Raw genomic sequence first — 18,814 nt, forward strand, 5'->3', positions numbered from 1 at the left:
GGTCTGAATCTGACAATCTTGTGAAAACAGTCTACGGTGGCTCTGTACTTGGTTAACATGTCAATCCCGACAATACAATCAAAATCAGATAAGCCAAGTACAACACAGTCTAAATCAATCTCATGCCCCTCAAACTATAGTATACAATGTCTAACTGAAGTCACAGATATCAAACCACTTCCCAACGGAGAAGTAATAGACACTACAGCAGACAATGACTACAGCAGACAATGACTCGACAGGCAATGCATGTGTCAATGCAAAATGTTCAGAAATGAATGTATGGGATGCACCTGTGTCTATCAACACATATGCAGGATAACCGCAAAAAAAAAAAACCTGCAATCACATCATCTGGCGCATCCTGGGCCTGCTCCTCTGTCAGTGCGAACACTCGAGCCTGCTGTCTGGGAGGTTGGCTCATTGTCTGGCTACCTCTGGCTCGGGACTGAGTCGGTGCAGGTGGCAGTTGGAAGGAATGAACAGATGATGCTTGCCGCTCCGGCTGAGATACTGAACCAGATGCCCCAATACTCTGAGCTTGTTGTGCACCTCTATGTGGACAGACTCTGGCAAAGTGTCCCTGCTGTCTACAAATATTGCATCGGCCCATGACTCCCTGACACTGCTCAGTGGCATGCCTGCCTCCACAAGAACTACAGTACACACCTGTATACTCGGTACTCTGGCCGGGACCTCTCTGTCCTGACCCACTGGAGCTCGACGAACTGCTCCCTGATCTCTTGAACTATTTGCCTCTAGCTTTCAAAGAATCTTTCTTGCCACTACTACTGCTTCCACTATCAAATCGAGGAGGAGGTGGTGGAAACTGTGAGGCAGGCTGTGGCTGTCTCTGACTCTGAACGCTATAGGAAGCTCCTCGCTGCCTAATCAAGCCAGCCTCTGCTCCTTTCTCTCTATTCAGTGCATCAGAAAAAGTGTGAGTCGTCCCATGTTCACCAAAGTAAAAATGTCCGGATTCAAACCATTGATGAATTGATCGGCGACCGCTTCATCATTTCCTGCCACGTGTGGCGCAAATCGGAGCAAGGAAGAAAACTTGGCAACATACTCTTCTATGTTCCACTGCCCCTGTCTCAAGTTGGCAAATTCTGCCCCTTTGTCTTTCCGATAGGAGACTGGAAAGAAACGCTGATAAAATTCATCTTTGAATACCTTCCAAGTAATATCGATAGGTCTATGCTCCAATGCTCGTTTCGTTGTAAGCCACCAACTCTTCGCCACTTCTTGTAATTGATGCCCAATAAGTTTCACTCTTCGTTCATCTGTATAAGCAAGAGATTCAAACATCATCTCTATATCGTCTAGCCAGCTCTCACAATCCACTGCAGTCTCTGTCCCCTTCAAAGTCGGGGAATGGAATGACTGAAACCTCTTCAATAACGTCTCCATAGGTGTAGCAGTAACGTCCATCTGAGTACCTGACGTACTACCCTGTTCTGTCACTTGACCTGCAGCTGGTTGTGGTATTCTTCTAGGCGGCATATCTGATTATTCAACTGATTAGTACACAATCTATACAAGCTGTCTCAGCCCTCCTCTGATCATATACCTCTGATCCAGAATCGGTTCTGATTCAGTCTTTACAAATACATGCTGCAATCAACTCAGATAACAATACCACATGTAATAGGGAAAGCAATAAATCATGCTAGCACATCAAAAGCAAGGAAGAAGACTCGATCTACCCCGCTCATTCTATTCTATCTCAGTCTACAGAACCTACTGCTCTGATACCACCTGTTGTTGGGAACCGGGCTCTAACTCAATTCTTTTGGGATTAATTGGATCTTTATTATAAAATGTGGGTCAAATTTTTGCTTTTAACATTAAATCAAATGTATATAAACTAAGCATAAGATCTTTCTTTATTTATTTACAACAAACATAAGTACATGTTTTGTTCTAGTATATCCATACAAACTAGAGTTCAATACCAACTACAAATCACAAGTAGTACAAGTCTAGTAAGAATCACTAGTAATCTCCTTCTACGCCCGTAATCACCAACTCTATCATCTCTCATCCTCGTCAAGACCCAGATCCTGTCCCACCTGTTGCCATGCACACATACAGACACAACAACAGCCGGAACTTCGGTGAGAAGGAATCCCAGTATAAAACATGTATGCATGCTGATACATAATCATAAATCATGCATGAAAGCAATAATAATAGGCTCCATAATCTATGAAACCATTCTATATAAGCATGCAATTCAAATTAAATCATATCTTGACTCGACTCAACTCTAACTCTAGGGATCCCGGTGTGAATAAGACGCCAGTGTCTGTCACCTACCCTCCCAATCGGGGTAACAGTACGTCTTATTCCTAGACTTCGGCCCTGTCTGTATCGAATGTCTACAATCGAAGTAAGTCTGCTCCTATGCGTCGATACCACCGAACGTCTAGTTTGGCAAGTTTGCCAATGACTCCTATCTCAATGCTTGAATATAAATCTATAAACAAGGCATAATTGTAATCAAACATAAACAACAATCTAGTATGTGATTTTGGGAAACTCCAACAAAGTCTTATTCGAGTCATATCTCCCGAATTCACATGAATTATACCTTCTTGTCGTTGGAATCAATCGAGATCTCGAAGTCGAATATCAAGTCTGTCAATCAAATCTGAAATGGCAATGTATAGATGTAATCTATCAAGATACAACTCCATTCAATACATATATGCATCAATAATAAATCTCGATACCCCTCGACGGTACAACGGCATAATCTTGTGATACCGGTAACTCAATAACAACATAATCCATATCCACAACTCATAATCTTCATCAAAAGCATACATAACTTCTGAAATCTGTATAATCTTATATACAATATATGCTGAAATTCATATCAATAGCATACGCCATCCGATAATCGATCCGGTTGCGAATATACTATGCTCAATATGTCAAGAACACAATATAACCATCATATTATAATTCTTTCAACACATGGAATCTAGATCATGTTGAAAAGATATCAAAAATATCCTTTTAAAGCCTTTGTCAAGAGGAACAAGAATCTCAACTTGGATTAAACTTTGGATGGATAAATCTTACACAACCAAGTGATAAAGTTGAAAGGAAAGCTCGGAAATCTCTTTCTCTCTCGTTGCTGGTCTGCTGGAATGCTCAAAATGAAGACTCAGCACAATTCTATATATATATATGCCATGTGTCATCATAAGAAACAAAGGTGGATTTCTCGCATGCAACACCGCGGGTGCGGTCTCTTTCAACCGCAGGTGCGCTCAAGCTTCGGCATGCCTTTCAAAAAATTCATAAATGTCGACCGCGGGTGCGGTCCTATTTTTACCGCGGGTACGGTGACCCTACTGTAGCTGCACCGCGAGTGCGTTCTTTCTGGTACCGCGGGTGCGGTGTGGCTACTGTAAAAATGTCCCAACTCTCTGTCCATCAACCGCGGGTGCGGTCTTCATTTCTTGCCACATTTCATAATTTCATCTCACTTAATGCCTCTCATTACATGTCATGCATACTCATATCTTCGAATATCACGTCAATGAAGACTAATAAATCTAGTACCTCTCATTACATGTCATGCATTCTCATATCTTCGAATATCACATCAATGAAGACTAATAAATCTCAAGCCTTACACCACACATGAAAGATGTGAAAACTGAAGTTCTCAAACTAATTGATGTTAGGATTATCTACCCTATTTCTGATAGTAAGTGGGTAAGCCCAACACAAGTAGTTACAAAAAAATCTGGCATCACAGTGATAAAAAATGAAAAAGGTGAATTGTTAACAAGTCGAATCCCATCTAGTTGGCGGATGTGTATTGATTATAGAAAATTAAATGACGCCACTAGAAAAGATCATTTTCCATTAACATTTTTGGATCAAATTTTAGAAAGAGTAGTAGGTCATCCATACTACTGTTTTCTTGATGGATATTCAGGTTATTACCAAATTCTCATTGCACTCGAAGATCAAGATAAAACTACATTCACATGTTCTTTTGGAACATTTGCATTTAGAAGGATGCCATTTGGATTATGCAATGCCCCAGCAACATTTCAAAGATGTATGCTAAGCATTTTTAGCGACATGGTTGAAAATTGTTTGGAGATTTTCATTGATGATTTAACTGTTTTTGGGAATACATTTGATAAATGTCTTGAAAATTTTGAAAAAAGTTTTAAAAAGATGCGAGGAAAAAGGTCTTATTTTAAATTGGGAAAAATGTCATTACATGATTACTTCTGGGATTGTTTTTGGGCATGTCGTGTCATCTCATGGAATTGAAGTTGATAAAGCCAAAGTTGATGTCATTGCCAATTTACCCCCTCCAAAAACCATTAAAGAATTTCGCTCATTTTTGGGACATGCTGGATTTTATAGGAGGTTTATAAAAAAAGACACTGCATTTGAGTGGACTCAAGACTGTCAAAATGCTTTTGATAAAATCATTCGACATTTAACATCAGCTCCTATCATGCAACCTCCTGATTGGTCTTTACCATTTGAAATCATGTGCGATGCGAGTGATTATGCAGTAGGTGCAGCACTGGGTCAAAGAAGAAACGGTAAGCCTTACGTGATATATTATGCAAGTAGAACTTTAAACAATGCTCAAATGAATTACTCCACAACTGAAAAAGAACTACTTGCTGTAATATTTGCATTATATAAATTTCGTTCTTATTTGATTGGATCAACGACTATTGTGTTTACTGATCATTCTGATATTAGATATTTGTTGACCAAACAGGATGCAAAGCCACGACTGATACGATGGATTTTGTTGCTCCAAGAATTTGACATTGTGATCAAATATAAAAAAGGAACCGAGAATGTCGTAGGCGATCATTTATCGAGACTAGTAACAGGATCATCTTGTGAAATGACACCAATTAACGATAATTTTCCTGATGAACATCTATTTTTAGTTACTACTACACCTTGGTTTGCTAACATAGTAAATTTTCTTGTGACAGGAAAAATTCTACCGCAATGGAGTTCCCAAGATAAAACAAAATTTTTGAATGAGGTAAAAAACTTTTATTGGAATGATCCGTATCTGTTCAAGTATTGTCCAGATCAAATTTTTCGACGTTGCATACCCGACAATGAGGTAAGTAGTGTCATTAAATATTGTCATTCAGAAGCATGCGGAGGACATTTTTCTTCAAAGAAAATGGCTGCAAAAATCTTGCAGTGTGGATTTTATTGGTCCACTTTGTTTAAAGACACCCACGAAATCTGAAAGATCTGTGAAAATTGTCAAAAATTGGGTGCGATTTCAAAAAGAAACATGATGCCTTTGAATCCTATCATTGAAATTGAAATATTTGACTGTTGGGGAATTGATTTTATGGGACCTTTTTCACCGTCGTTTGGATACTTGTATATTTTAGTTGCAGTTGATTATGTTTCCAATTGGATAGAGGCAATTCCATGTCGAACAAATGATTATAAAATCGTCATCAAATTTTTGAAAGAAAATATTTTTAGTAGATTTAGAATTCCTCGAACCATGATAAGTGATGGGGGAACTCACTTTGTTAATAAACAATTTGCTTCATTAATGAAAAAATATGGTATTACTCACAAAGTAACTACTCCTTATCATTTTCAAACAAATGGAAAAGTTGAATTAGCTAATAGAGAGATAAAGAAAATTTTGGAAAAAACTGTTAACTCAAATAGAAAACATTGGTCTCTGCGACTTAATGATGCACTTTGGGCATATCGAACAGCTTATAAAACATCATTGAATATGTCTCCCTATAGGTTGGTTTACGGAAAACATTGTCATTTGCCTGTGGAATTGGAACATAAAGCTTATTGGGCGATCAAAACTTTTAATTCAAGCGTGGAGATTGCAACACATTGCGCAAATTGCAACTTAATGAACTTGATGAACTCAGAAATGATGCATATGAGAATTCAAGGATTTATAAAGCAAAAATCAAATCATTTCATGATAAAACAATTCTTAGAAAATCTTTTGAGATTGGTAAATATGTTTTGCTTTATAATTCTCGACTTCACATATTCCCAGGAAAATTACGATCAAGACGGACAGGCCCATATGTTGTAAAGCATGTGTATCCTTATGGAGCTGTGGATATTGAAAATACTAAAAATGGTGATGTTTTTAAAGTGAATGGACAAAGGCTTAAACCATTTTTGGAAATAAAATCTTTTAGGAAGAGTTTATTTCCCTTTCTGATCCTTAAATTTTTATGTTGCATTTAATTTTGTTTGTTTTTATTTCAGGTTTCTTTAATATTTTTATTTTCCCGGTTAAATGGTGGATAACGGTACTCCGTGACTCTCATAGTCGGTTAAATTAGTTTCCCACAATTGCTGATACAAAAATAAAAAAAAAATCATTTCTTTTCTTTTCAAAATGGATGAAAATCTCTCAAAAATTTGTAAATATTTTCCTTCTGTTTCTGAAAATGTTCTAAGAAAAATTTATGCAGGTAGGTGTGAAAGATTGAGATTGTTAATGCAAAAAGGAATTCCAGAGGATATTCGTCTTGTAATTGAAGCTAAGGTCCGATTAGGAGGAGATGTTCCACAATCATTGCTCATTCGGTATTTGTCTGGATTAGGAAAAAGCACTTATGCGAAAAAACGAAGGGCCAAAAGGTTAGGAGTTTGTCGTAAGTGTGCAAGATGGACTGACTTGTGACAAACGATGCAGATCTTTGGGATGTGTTTCCGATAACAGAGAAAATAAAATTAGTTTCATTAAGAATGGGCTCAGTAAGGAGTCTTTAGATAACATCTTATTGACTCTTGAGACGCATTCTAGTGGACATGTGCAAATTGAACTTCTCCGTTTATGGAAACAATTTCAAGATGAGCGTCATAGTCTTGGGAATCCGACTAAAAAAGACCATGTTTGCCAATTTATAAGAAAATTGGATGGGAAGCATATTCTCGACTCATAGAAAGCATTGAAGCCGTTTCTGGACGTAAAACCAGAGGAAAATTAATTTCATTTCAGAAAATTCACGACGGATGCTCATCTGTGCTTCGACTGCCGACCAATTAATTGATGATTTGGAAGCTTTTGTTCATAAGCCTGATCCAATGATAACAAATATCAATTATTCGCAATCAAGCAGTAAGAAAAGAAAGTTGGATCATTGATTCAAAAATCGTTGATTGGTTTGCGTTTGTTGAAGTTTGTTATCTTCAATAAAATTCCAGGTGATATCTCTTTCATTATGTACTCTTTATTAATAGTTATTTTGACATTAGGGACAATGTCATATTCTGATTGGGGGGAGAACAAACTTAAAAATTAAAAAAATAATTAAAAAAATTTATTTTTAAATAAAAACATGTAAAATTATTTTAAAATAAAAGCATGTTCATTGTTTGTATCTTAGTAATTTTTGCAAAAATATCATACATTACATGTTTGAAATGTTTAGATTAGAAATTGTAATAATCTATCTAAGGATGTTTAAATTTTTATTTGAAAAAAAAAGTCAATTTTAATATTTTGATCATTATAAAAATATGATTTATGAAATCTTTTTGAATAATTAACCATTGTGATAAAATCAGTTATTAAAGTAAGTATATGGCCCAAGATATACCTGATAAGAGTGCCTAAATTTTTTTAAACTCACACATATTTTGTGAGTTAGTGGAGAGGATTGAGAAAACAGCTTGCGACGAGCCTTTATTGATCATCAGAGAGGCTATCTATTGTTTAGATCTTGTGTTCTTATTTTGAAAAAAAAATTGATATTTCCTGAAAAAAAAAGATGTTGAAGATTAATGTAATTTCTAAATTATATGCTGCGACCCATTTATCTCTCATAAAAATACAAATAAAAAATAAAAAAAGAAAGAAATAGAGAAATACATTGTACAAATTAAATAAATATGTGGTCAAGAAGCATAAACTTAGTCTGATTCCATGATGTAAAAAAAATAAAAAATCAGGAAAAAAATATATAATAAGAACAACTGGATTTTGAATCTATGGATTTCCTATCTTTTGATTAGTTTGGCTCGTTTGTCTGTCTGCATTCTGTAAACCATTTTCCTGAGCATTTATCTGTATTCCAACTCCATGAGAGAAATCATTCCCATAAATTGAAACACTTATTAACCTGGGAGGATATGGAGTTGAGACTCTTAGTAGGAATTTCTGAAGGCCATGTACATTTAACTACCTGAAAATAAGCTTTAAATTAATCAGTTCATATTATTTCATAAATTATAATTATAATGATCTTGATATTACTTTGACAGTTTTCAAATTTAATTTAAACACTTGGATAGTTCTGATTATATTTCAATTTAAATTAATCAATATGTTTTGTGTTGCTATTAACGCTTAAATTGCTAGGGACTAGCAATAAGCTGGTTGGGGAGTGTGATAAAGATAAAAAATTGTATATTAATTAAATGTTTTATAATATAAATATATAGTTTTTGTTTTATTAAATGTTTAAATATTATATGTTTTATAATAAATTGTATAAAATATAAGTTGTTGTGTAATTATAAGTTTTTACTATTTTTTACAGGTTCGATAAAACAAGAATAAACTTGGCGTTGCAAATGGGATTAAGATGATTCTTGGACCTGTAGAAAGTTGATGTTAATATCTACAATATTGGTGGCAAGCATGAGATAAAAATCTTCTCACATGTGGGATCAAATTAAGCAACAATTAAAGTTACCAAAGAAGTGGTAGTTTTACCATGCTCTAGTATTTTGACCATATCTCTCAAATTACTTGGTCAAATGGTTAAAAAAAATATCACAATTCAAACAACTCAGATATCTACATGTTTTATTTTATGTGGAGAAAAAAATTCAGATGGGAAGATTTTCAAAAGTGATGTGTATTAAAATATTAATTTTTGGAACACCAATGAAGACTTATGTGTAAAAAATAATATTTTATTTGTGGTTGTCTCCCCAAATTTGGCTATAAATAGGGGTGCATTGTAATGTATTGAGATATCTCTCATTTTATGAACAAACCTTTGAGTTCATAATATTTCTCTCTTTGTTTTTCCTTTATTTATTCATTTAAATATAATTAGCATGTTAAATTCATATTCAAAGTTTTACACTTTGAATAATGAGTAGCTAACTTCCCAAAGTTGAGATGAAAAGGTGAAACTCTTGGCATGATAATAAGGTTATTAAAAGGTAAGAATCTATGTTTTATATTATTTAATCATTATTTATTGTTTATGTTATATTTATTTCTTTAAGTATTATTATACCCTACTTATAAGTGGGAGTTTTGATTTATTGTTGCTATATGTTACACTAAAATTTTGGAACCATTTAAATGTTAGTCTGGTATTACCAACCATTTAAAGTGGATGCCTTGATTTATTATATGATTATATCATAATATTAATTTATTGGTACCATTTAAATGTTTGTTTGGTTTTACCAACCATTTAAAGTGGATGCCTTGATTTATTATTTAGTAATATATATATAGCACAATAAATACTTGACAACATTTACAAGTTTTGGTATATATTATGTACTTATAAGATAATAATATATAACATAATAAAAATATGATTATTTAATATATATTGGAACCATTTTATTAAGTGGATTTCAATAATGTTCATTAATGTTAACTTTATTAAAATACAAAGAGTTGATCCTTTAATCTCAACTACTTAAATTAAAATTTGAACAATTAAAAATTACCAATTAAAGATTCAAACCATTAAAGAAAAAAAAAACAAAAACAAAAACAAAAAGACATTGTAGTGGACTTGTAATTACCTTAGCTTCCCTGTGGATACGATATTCGGACTCACCGAATTATACTACTTGTTGACAATCTGCTCTTGGGAGTGCAACAATCAAAGTCGCAACAATGAAAAGATAGCTTTGTGAGGATTTCAGCAGAGTAACAGCTTGGTTGATTGAATACGTTGTATAATTTTTCTCAGCTGCTCTTCTCGCCTATTTATAGACTTTGCTTCCAACAGTTACAATGAATGCATTTTGAATATTTATATCCGTTGTTAGCCATGTCAACATTCCTCTGACATTCGTACACTGTAGCATTTCTGAAATGCGGTGTTCTTGTTGCTCTTTGTACAATCTGTTGGTTGTTGGGTTACGTCTTTTTTACTGAAGACGTGTAAAACTGATGAGCCGATAGGATAAGCTGATGGTTGACTAACTGATCAGCTCTAAAATGATCGTTCAGTTATCTGCACAGCTTTTAGTTAGCTAATATCAGTTCCATTGTCTTGATACTTATTAATCTTCAGTTCGGGCAACTATCAGAAACTTTCAGTTCAGTTGCCTTTAGTTTTCATGATTTGTTGTTCAATCTTTAACGCTTAGTTTGTCAAACTCCGAAATTAAATTTCCAAAAATTTCATCCTTTTAGGTGTTTGACAAAAGTTAGAAAATGTGAACTGATAAAGCTGAATACTTTGTAGATAAAATAATCTTTTATTGACACATCTTTCAATGTACAGATTCGTACAGAGAATGAAAGAATAAAAGAATCTTCTGATTAAAAATCATCCAAACTCTTTAACTGAATAAGAATAAGAAGAATGTCTTCTAACTAATGAGGATCTCTTTATATCTTTGCTCTTTTATCAGCTGGTCCTTGATCATTCATTTGACTGGGTCTCTTTTTGGATTGCGTCTGATGATCTTCTTCCCCTTTTTTGTCAAACTTGTCAACTCTGCTGGATAAAAAACAGACTTCCGAAGTGACATTTGATAATGCGTGCACTATATCTTCTTGCAACAAATCCATTCTCTTTGTGACAACATTCGGAAGAAAATCCAAGCGGTTTGTGAATACTTATTGAGCTTCGAAATAAGCTTGAATCATCACTCGGTCCTTCTTGAACTGATCTATTTGGAAAAAATAATGAAGTAATATCCTTCGTGACGTTGTAAACTCTTGAGAGTCTTTTCTTTTATAGAATCAATCTTTAAATATGCAGCAGCTGAGTTGATTTGAACTCAGAGATGGAGGAGATCACATCGTGAATGTTGGGCTGAATTTCTTCGATCATGGATTCAGTGTCCGTTGATATAATAGAAGACAAACCTGCAGAGGATTCAGGTTCCTACTCCTTGTCTTCTTGATGAAAAATTACCAAGGCTCTATCATTTGATTTAGTCACAACAGTGACCATTTCTGAAACTTCTTCTAGTATTGCTTCATGCTACTGTTCTAGCGGAAAGAAAAAGTCGGAGGATCAGTTAAGTTGGAAGGCTCGTCAGTTTTCTTATCAGCTGAGACTGTAGCTGGTTCTTCAGTTGGTTGAACAACTGAAACTGTGGCTGGCTGTTCAATTTTCACTTCTTCAATATGTTCCATGTGCATCTGAGCCACGTCAGTGCCAGCTAGAACTTCTTGTTCAGTCATGGCAGCCGACTGAACTGGTTCTTCAGTTTTTGTTCAAAATAGCCTCTGCAGCTGGTTGTTTAGTCACGTTTGGTTCTTCAGTTGCTATTGTAGATAAAATATTCAGCTGAGTATCAGTGGCGACTGATTGTATGACTTTGTCGATGTTCGCCAATGATAACTCAGCATCAGTGTAGAGCTGAAGATCTGTTGTAGAGGATGGAGGAACTGAAGGTGTTAGTTGTGTTAGAGTAGGTGTCCGTCAAGCCAAGTGTTGGCCGAATGTTCACAATGAAACTCCATGTATAAACAATCTTTATTTTAATAATATTTGAATTTATTGTTTTGGCACATCTTTATCTGTATACCCATGCTGGTTGCGTAGATAAAGTACTTGAATATACAAATAGTAGAAAGAATATGAGATACTCATATGATGAGTATCATGAAACTCATATTTGCAATACTGTATATTATAAACAGTTCCAAGTCGATACAGCCGGCGCAAAGAAGGATATAGGCCGCTCGAGTTTGAGACTAGTATCTGCGATGTGAGTACCATGTTTCAATGGTAGGGGACATTTTGATGTCCGAGCATGCAGATAGACGCTCCTAGTAGAGTGCACTGAACAACCCTCCTCCATATAGGACTTTCCAAGTGGTTCTCATTTATCGAGTGGAAACGTCCTAGTTTATGGTTGTACACCATTAGTCCTTATGACCCGAGACAACATTGAGACTTTATGTGCTAGCATTGCACTTTGACTTGTTTAACGACTCTCATGGGGTCATCAGGTGGCAAGGTTGTTAGAGTAGGTGCTCGTCGAGCCAAGTGTTGGCCGAGTGTTCACAATAAAACTCTATGTATAAACAATCTTTATTTTAATAATATTTGAATATATTATTTTGGCACTTCTTTATCTGTATACCCATGCTAGTTGCATAGATAAAGTTCTTGAATATACAAATAGTAGAAAGAATATGAGATGCTCATATGATGAGTATCATGAAACTCATATTTGGAATACTGTATATTCTAAACTGTTCCTAGTCGATTCAGCTGCCGCTAAGAAGGATATAGGCCGCTCGAGTTCGAGACTAGTATTTGCGATGTGAGTACCATGTTTCATTGGTAGGGGACATTGTGATGTCCGAGCATGCAGATAGGTGCTCCTTGTAGAGTGCACTGAACAACCCTCCATAAAGTACTTTCCAAGTGGTTCTCACTTATCGAGTGAAAAAGTCCTGTTTATGGTTGTACAGCATTAGTCCTTATGACCCGGGACAACATTGAGACTCTATGTGCTAGCATTACACTTTGACTTGTTTACCGACTCTCAAGAGGTCATCAAGTGTCAAGGTTGGGTGTTTTGTCGAAACATATAGGAGTCGATGCATTGTAGTCGGGGATTCACCGCTTACCTTCGGGTATAGATATCCTATGTGTTCTCATGTATGTGTAGTATGAAATCTCTGATCAGAATATGGTGGTAATTATGAAAGGGGTTTCATAGATTATATCATCGATGCAACTACGACATGACACATAGTATCGATTCATTGACAACTCTCGATATACCAATGGTTGTCGAATCGGTCGGGATATATGAGTTGAAGAGACCGTACTGTACGCTAACCATAATTGAATGGTTCTTGCAGGCACTATCATTTGATACCTAGGGAATAATGTAAGCGATGCTGCTAGGAGTTTAACATGATTGGTTGTATACTATCAGACTTGAGTTCAGACGTTCTTGTTATCTAGGAGTTGATAAGTAAGAATGGAGCAATTGGGGTATGCTCGTATAAGGACATGTTTAGTCCGAATCACATGTCCTCGCTGCATAAGAACACATCCTAACCCTCTGTGAGATGCATCACAATACACAACGAAATCACCAGTACCTGAAGGAATCATCAAGACAGGTGCACTGGTCAGCCTCTTCTTCAACTCTATGAAGCTAGACTCACAATCCTCAGACCACACAAACGGTGCATTCTTCTGTGTCAACTGGGTAATCGGCTTCGCAATGCAGGAGATATCTTTAATGAATCGTCGATAGTACCCTGCCAGACCCATGAAACTGCGTATCTCTGGCACAGAAGTCGGTCTCGGCCAACTGATCACAGCTTCAACTTTACTCGGATCTACAGAAATACCGTCTCCAGATATGATGTGACCCAAGAAGATAACCTGTCTCAGCCAAAACTCACACTTCGATAGTTTAGCAAATAATCTTTCATTTCTCAGCGTTTGCAACACAATTCTCAAATGATCGGCATGCTCAGTCATACTCTTGGAATACACAAAATATCATCGATAAAAACAATCACAAACTCATCTAAATTCTCTGAAAGACACGGTTCATCAACCCCATAAACACCGCTGGAGCATTCGTTAAACCAAAAGGCATGACAACAAACTCATAATGTCCATACCTGGTTTGGAATGCTGTCTTCGGTATATCAACATCTCTAACTCTCATCTGGTGATATCCAGATCTCTGATCGATCTTGGAATAAACAGAGGATCCCTGCAACTGATCAAATAAATCATCGATACAAGGCAATGGATATTTGTTCTTTACCGTCGCCTTGTTCAGTTGCCGGTAGTCGATACACAATCTCATTGAACCGTCTTTCTTTCGTACAAAAAGTACTGGAGCGCCCCAAGGAGACACACTAATGTATCCCTTGGTCAGAAGATCTTCTAACTGTGCTTTAAATTCTTTCTACTCTATCGGCGCCATCCTATACGATGCTCGAGATATAGGAACAGTACCTGGCACAAGATCTATGCTGAAATCTATCTCTCGGGCTGGGGGTAACCCTGGGATATCGTCAGGAAATACATCTGCAAATTCCCGTACTACTGGCAAATCTGCCAATGCCGGGCTCGATTTCTTTAGATCTACAAAATAAACAAGGAACCCCTCTGCTCCTTTCTGCAACAATCATTACATAGTCAGAGCAGACACTAAGGAAATCCGAGATCTGGAACCCTTACCGTAGAATTTCCATTCTTCTGTCATTTCAGGTCTGAATCTGACAATCTTGTGAAAACAGTCTACGGTGGCTCTGTACTTGGTTAACATGTCAATCCCGACAATACAATCAAAATCAGATAAGCCAAGTACAACACAGTCTAAATCAATCTCATGCCCCTCAAACTGTAGTATACAATGTCTAACTGAAGTCACAGATATCAAACCACTTCCCAACGGAGAAGTAATAGACACTACAGCAGACAATGACTCGACAGGCAATGCATGTGTCAATGCGAAATGTTCAGAAATGAATGTATGGGATGCACCTGTGTCTATCAACACATATGCAGGATAACCGCAAAGAAAACAGTTACCTGCAATCACATCATCTGGCGCATCTTGGGCCTGCTCCTCTGTCAGTGCGAACACTCGAGCCTGCTGTCTGGGAGGTTGGCTCATTGTCTGGCTACCTCTGGCTCGGGACTGAGTCGGTGCAGGTGGCAGTTGGAAGGAATGAACAGATGATGCTTGCCGCTCCGGCTGAGATACTGAACCAGATGCCCCAATACTCTGAGCTTGTTGTGCACCTCTATGTGGACAGACTCTGGCAAAGTGTCCCTGCTGTCTACAAATATTGCATCGGCCCATGACTCCCTGACACTGCTCAGTGGCATGCCTGCCTCCACAAGAACTACAGTACACACCTGTATACTCGGTACTCTGGCCGGGACCTCTCTGTCCTGACCCACTGGAGCTCGACGAACTGCTCCCTGATCTCTTGAACTGTTTGCCTCTAGCTTTCAAAGAATCTTTCTTGCCACTACTACTGCTTCCACTATCAAATCGAGGAGGAGGTGGTGGAAACTGTGAGGCAGGCTGTGGCTGTCTCTGACTCTGAACGCTATAGGAAGCTCCTCGCTGCCTAATCAAGCCAGCCTCTGCTCCTTTCTCTCTATTCAGTGCATCAGAAAAAGTGTTGGGTCGTCCCATGTTCACCAAAGTAAAAATGTCCGGATTCAAACCATTGATGAATTGATCGGCGACCGCTTCATCATTTCCTGCCACGTGTGGCGCAAATCGGAGCAAGGAAGAAAACTTGGCAACATACTCTTCTATGTTCCACTGCCCCTGTCTCAAGTTGGCAAATTCTGCCCCTTTGTCTTTCCGATAGGAGACTGGAAAGAAACGCTGATAAAATTCATCTTTGAATACCTTCCAAGTAATATCGATAGGTCTATGCTCCAATGCTCGTTTCGTTGTAAGCCACCAACTCTTCGCCACTTCTTGTAATTGATGCCCAATAAGTTTCACTCTTCGTTCATCTGTATAAGCAAGAGATTCAAACATCATCTCTATATCGTCTAGCCAGCTCTCACAATCCACTGCAGTCTCTGTCCCCTTCAAAGTCGGGGAATGGAATGACTGAAACCTCTTCAATAACGTCTCCATAGGTGTAGCAGTAACGTCCATCTGAGTACCTGACGTACTACCCTGTTCTGTCACTTGACCTGCAGCTGGTTGTGGTATTCTTCTAGGCGGCATATCTGATTATTCAACTGATTAGTACACAATCTATACAAGCTGTCTCAGCCCTCCTCTGATCATATACCTCTGATCCAGAATCGGTTCTGATTCAGTCTTTACAAATACATGCTGCAATCAACTCAGATAACAATACCACATGTAATAGGGAAAGCAATAAATCATGCTAGCACATCAAAAGCAAGGAAGAAGACTCGATCTACCCCGCTCATTCTATTCTATCTCAGTCTACAGAACCTACTGCTCTGATACCACCTGTTGTTGGGACCCGGGCTCTAACTCAATTCTTTTGGGATTAATTGGATCTTTATTATAAAATGTGGGTCAAATTTTTGCTTTTAACATTAAATCAAATGTATATAAACTAAGCATAAGATCTTTCTTTATTTATTTACAACAAACATAAGTACATGTTTTGTTCTAGTACATCCATACAAACTAGAGTTCAATACCAACTACAAATCACAAGTAGTACAAGTCTAGTAAGAACCACTAGTAATCTCCTTCTACGCCCGTAATCACCAACTCTATCATCTCTCATCCTCGTCAAGACCCAGATCCTGTCCCACCTGTTGCCATGCACACATACAGACACAACAACAGCCGGAACTTCGGTGAGAAGGAATCCCAGTATAAAACATGTATGCATGCTGATACAAATCATAAATCATGCATGAAAGCAATAATAATAGGCTCCATAATCTATGAAACCATTCTATATAAGCATGCAATTCAAATTAAATCATATCTTGACTCGACTCAACTCTAACTCTAGGGATCCCGGTGTGAATAAGACGTCACTGTCTGTCACCTACCCTCCCAATCGGGGTAACGGTACGTCTTATTCCTAGACTTCGGCCCTGTCTGTATCGTATGTCTACAATCGAAGTAAGTCTGCTCTATGCGTCGATACCACCGAACGTCTAGTTTGGCAAGTTTGCCAATGACTCCTATCTCAATGCTTGAATATAAATCTATAAACAAGGCATAATTGTAATCAAACATAAACAACAATCTAGTATGTGATTTTGGGAAACTCCAACAAAGTCTTATTCGAGTCATATCTCCCGAATTCACATGAATTATACCTTCTTGTCGTTGGAATCAATCGAGATCTCGAAGTCGAATATCAAGTCTGTCAATCAAATCTGAAATGGCAATGTATAGATGTAATCTATCAAGATACAACTCCATTCAACACATATATGCATCAATAATAAATCTCGATACCCCTCGACGGTACAACGGCATAATCTTGTGATACCGGTAACTCAATAACAACATAATCCATATCCACAACTCATAATCTTCATCAAAAGCATACATAACTTCTGAAATCTGTATAATCTTATATACAATATATGCTGAAATTCATATCAATAGCATACGCCATCCGATAATCGATCCGGTTGCGAATATACTATGCTCAATATGTCAAGAACACAATATAACCATCATATTATAATTCTTTCAACACATGGAATCTAGATCATGTTGAAAAGATATCAAAAATATACCCTTTTAAAGCCTTTGTCAAGAGGAACAAGAATCTCAACTTGGATAAACTTTGGATGGATAAATCTTACACAACCAAGTGATAAAGTTGAAAGGAAAGCTCGGAAATCTCTTTCTCTCTCGTTGCTGGTCTGCTGGAATGCTCAAAATGAAGACTCAGCACAATTCTATATATATATATGCCTATGTGTCATCATAAGAAACAAAGGTGGATTTCTCGCATGCAACACCGCGGGTGCGGTCTCTTTCAACCGCAGGTGCGCTCAAGCTTCGGCATGCCTTTCAAAAAATTCATAAATGTCGACCGCGGGTGCGGTCCTATTTTTACCGCGGGTACGGTGACCCTACTGTAGCTGCACCGCGAGTGCGTTCTTTCTGGTACCGCGGGTGCGGTGTGGCTACTGTAAAAATGTCCCAACTCTCTGTCCATCAACCGCGGGTGCGGTAGCATCCTTAGCGCGGGTGCGGTCTTCATTTCTTGCCACATTTCATAATTTCATCTCACTTAATGCCTCTCATTACATGTCATGCATACTCATATCTTCGAATATCACGTCAATGAAGACTAATAAATCTAGTACCTCTCATTACATGTCATGCATTCTCATATCTTCGAATATCACATCAATGAAGACTAATAAATCTCAAGCCTTACACCACACATGAAAGATGTGAAAACTGAAGTTCTCAAACTAATTGATGTTAGGATTATCTACCCTATTTCTGATAGTAAGTGGGTAAGCCCAACACAAGTAGTTACAAAAAAATCTGGCATCACAGTGATAAAAAATGAAAAAGGTGAATTGTTAACAAGTCGAATCCCATCTAGTTGGCGGATGTGTATTGATTATAGAAAATTAAAATGACGCCACTAGAAAAGATCATTTTCCATTAACATTTTTGGATCAAATTTTAGAAAGAGTAGTAGGTCATCCATACTACTGTTTTCTTGATGGATATTCAGGTTATTATCAAATTCTCATTGCACTCGAAGATCAAGATAAAACTACATTCACATGTCCTTTTGGAACATTTGCATTTAGAAGGATGCCATTTGGATTATGCAATGCCCCAGCAACATTTCAAAGATGTATGCTAAGCATTTTTAGCGACATGGTTGAAAATTGTTTGGAGATTTTCATTGATGATTTAACTGTTTTTGGGAATACATTTGATAAATGTCTTGAAAATTTGGAAAAAAGTTTTAAAAAGATGCGAGGAAAAAGGTCTTATTTTAAATTGGGAAAAATGTCATTACATGATTACTTCTGGGATTGTTTTTGGGCATGTCGTGTCATCTCATGGAATTGAAGTTGATAAAGCCAAAGTTGATGTCATTGCCAATTTACCCCCTCCAAAAACCATT

General features: G+C 37.1%; 1 pseudogene; it reads left to right on the forward strand.

Annotated features, from left to right (window-relative positions):
• LOC142537570 (uncharacterized) overlaps positions 1–11,324 on the forward strand; it is a 32,976-nt pseudogene extending 21,652 nt beyond the window's left edge.
• The last annotated feature ends 7,490 nt before the right edge of the window (positions 11,325–18,814 follow it).

Source organism: Primulina tabacum, chromosome 2, assembly GCF_025594145.1.
Source record: "Primulina tabacum isolate GXHZ01 chromosome 2, ASM2559414v2, whole genome shotgun sequence".
Lineage (NCBI taxonomy): Eukaryota > Viridiplantae > Streptophyta > Magnoliopsida > Lamiales > Gesneriaceae > Primulina > Primulina tabacum.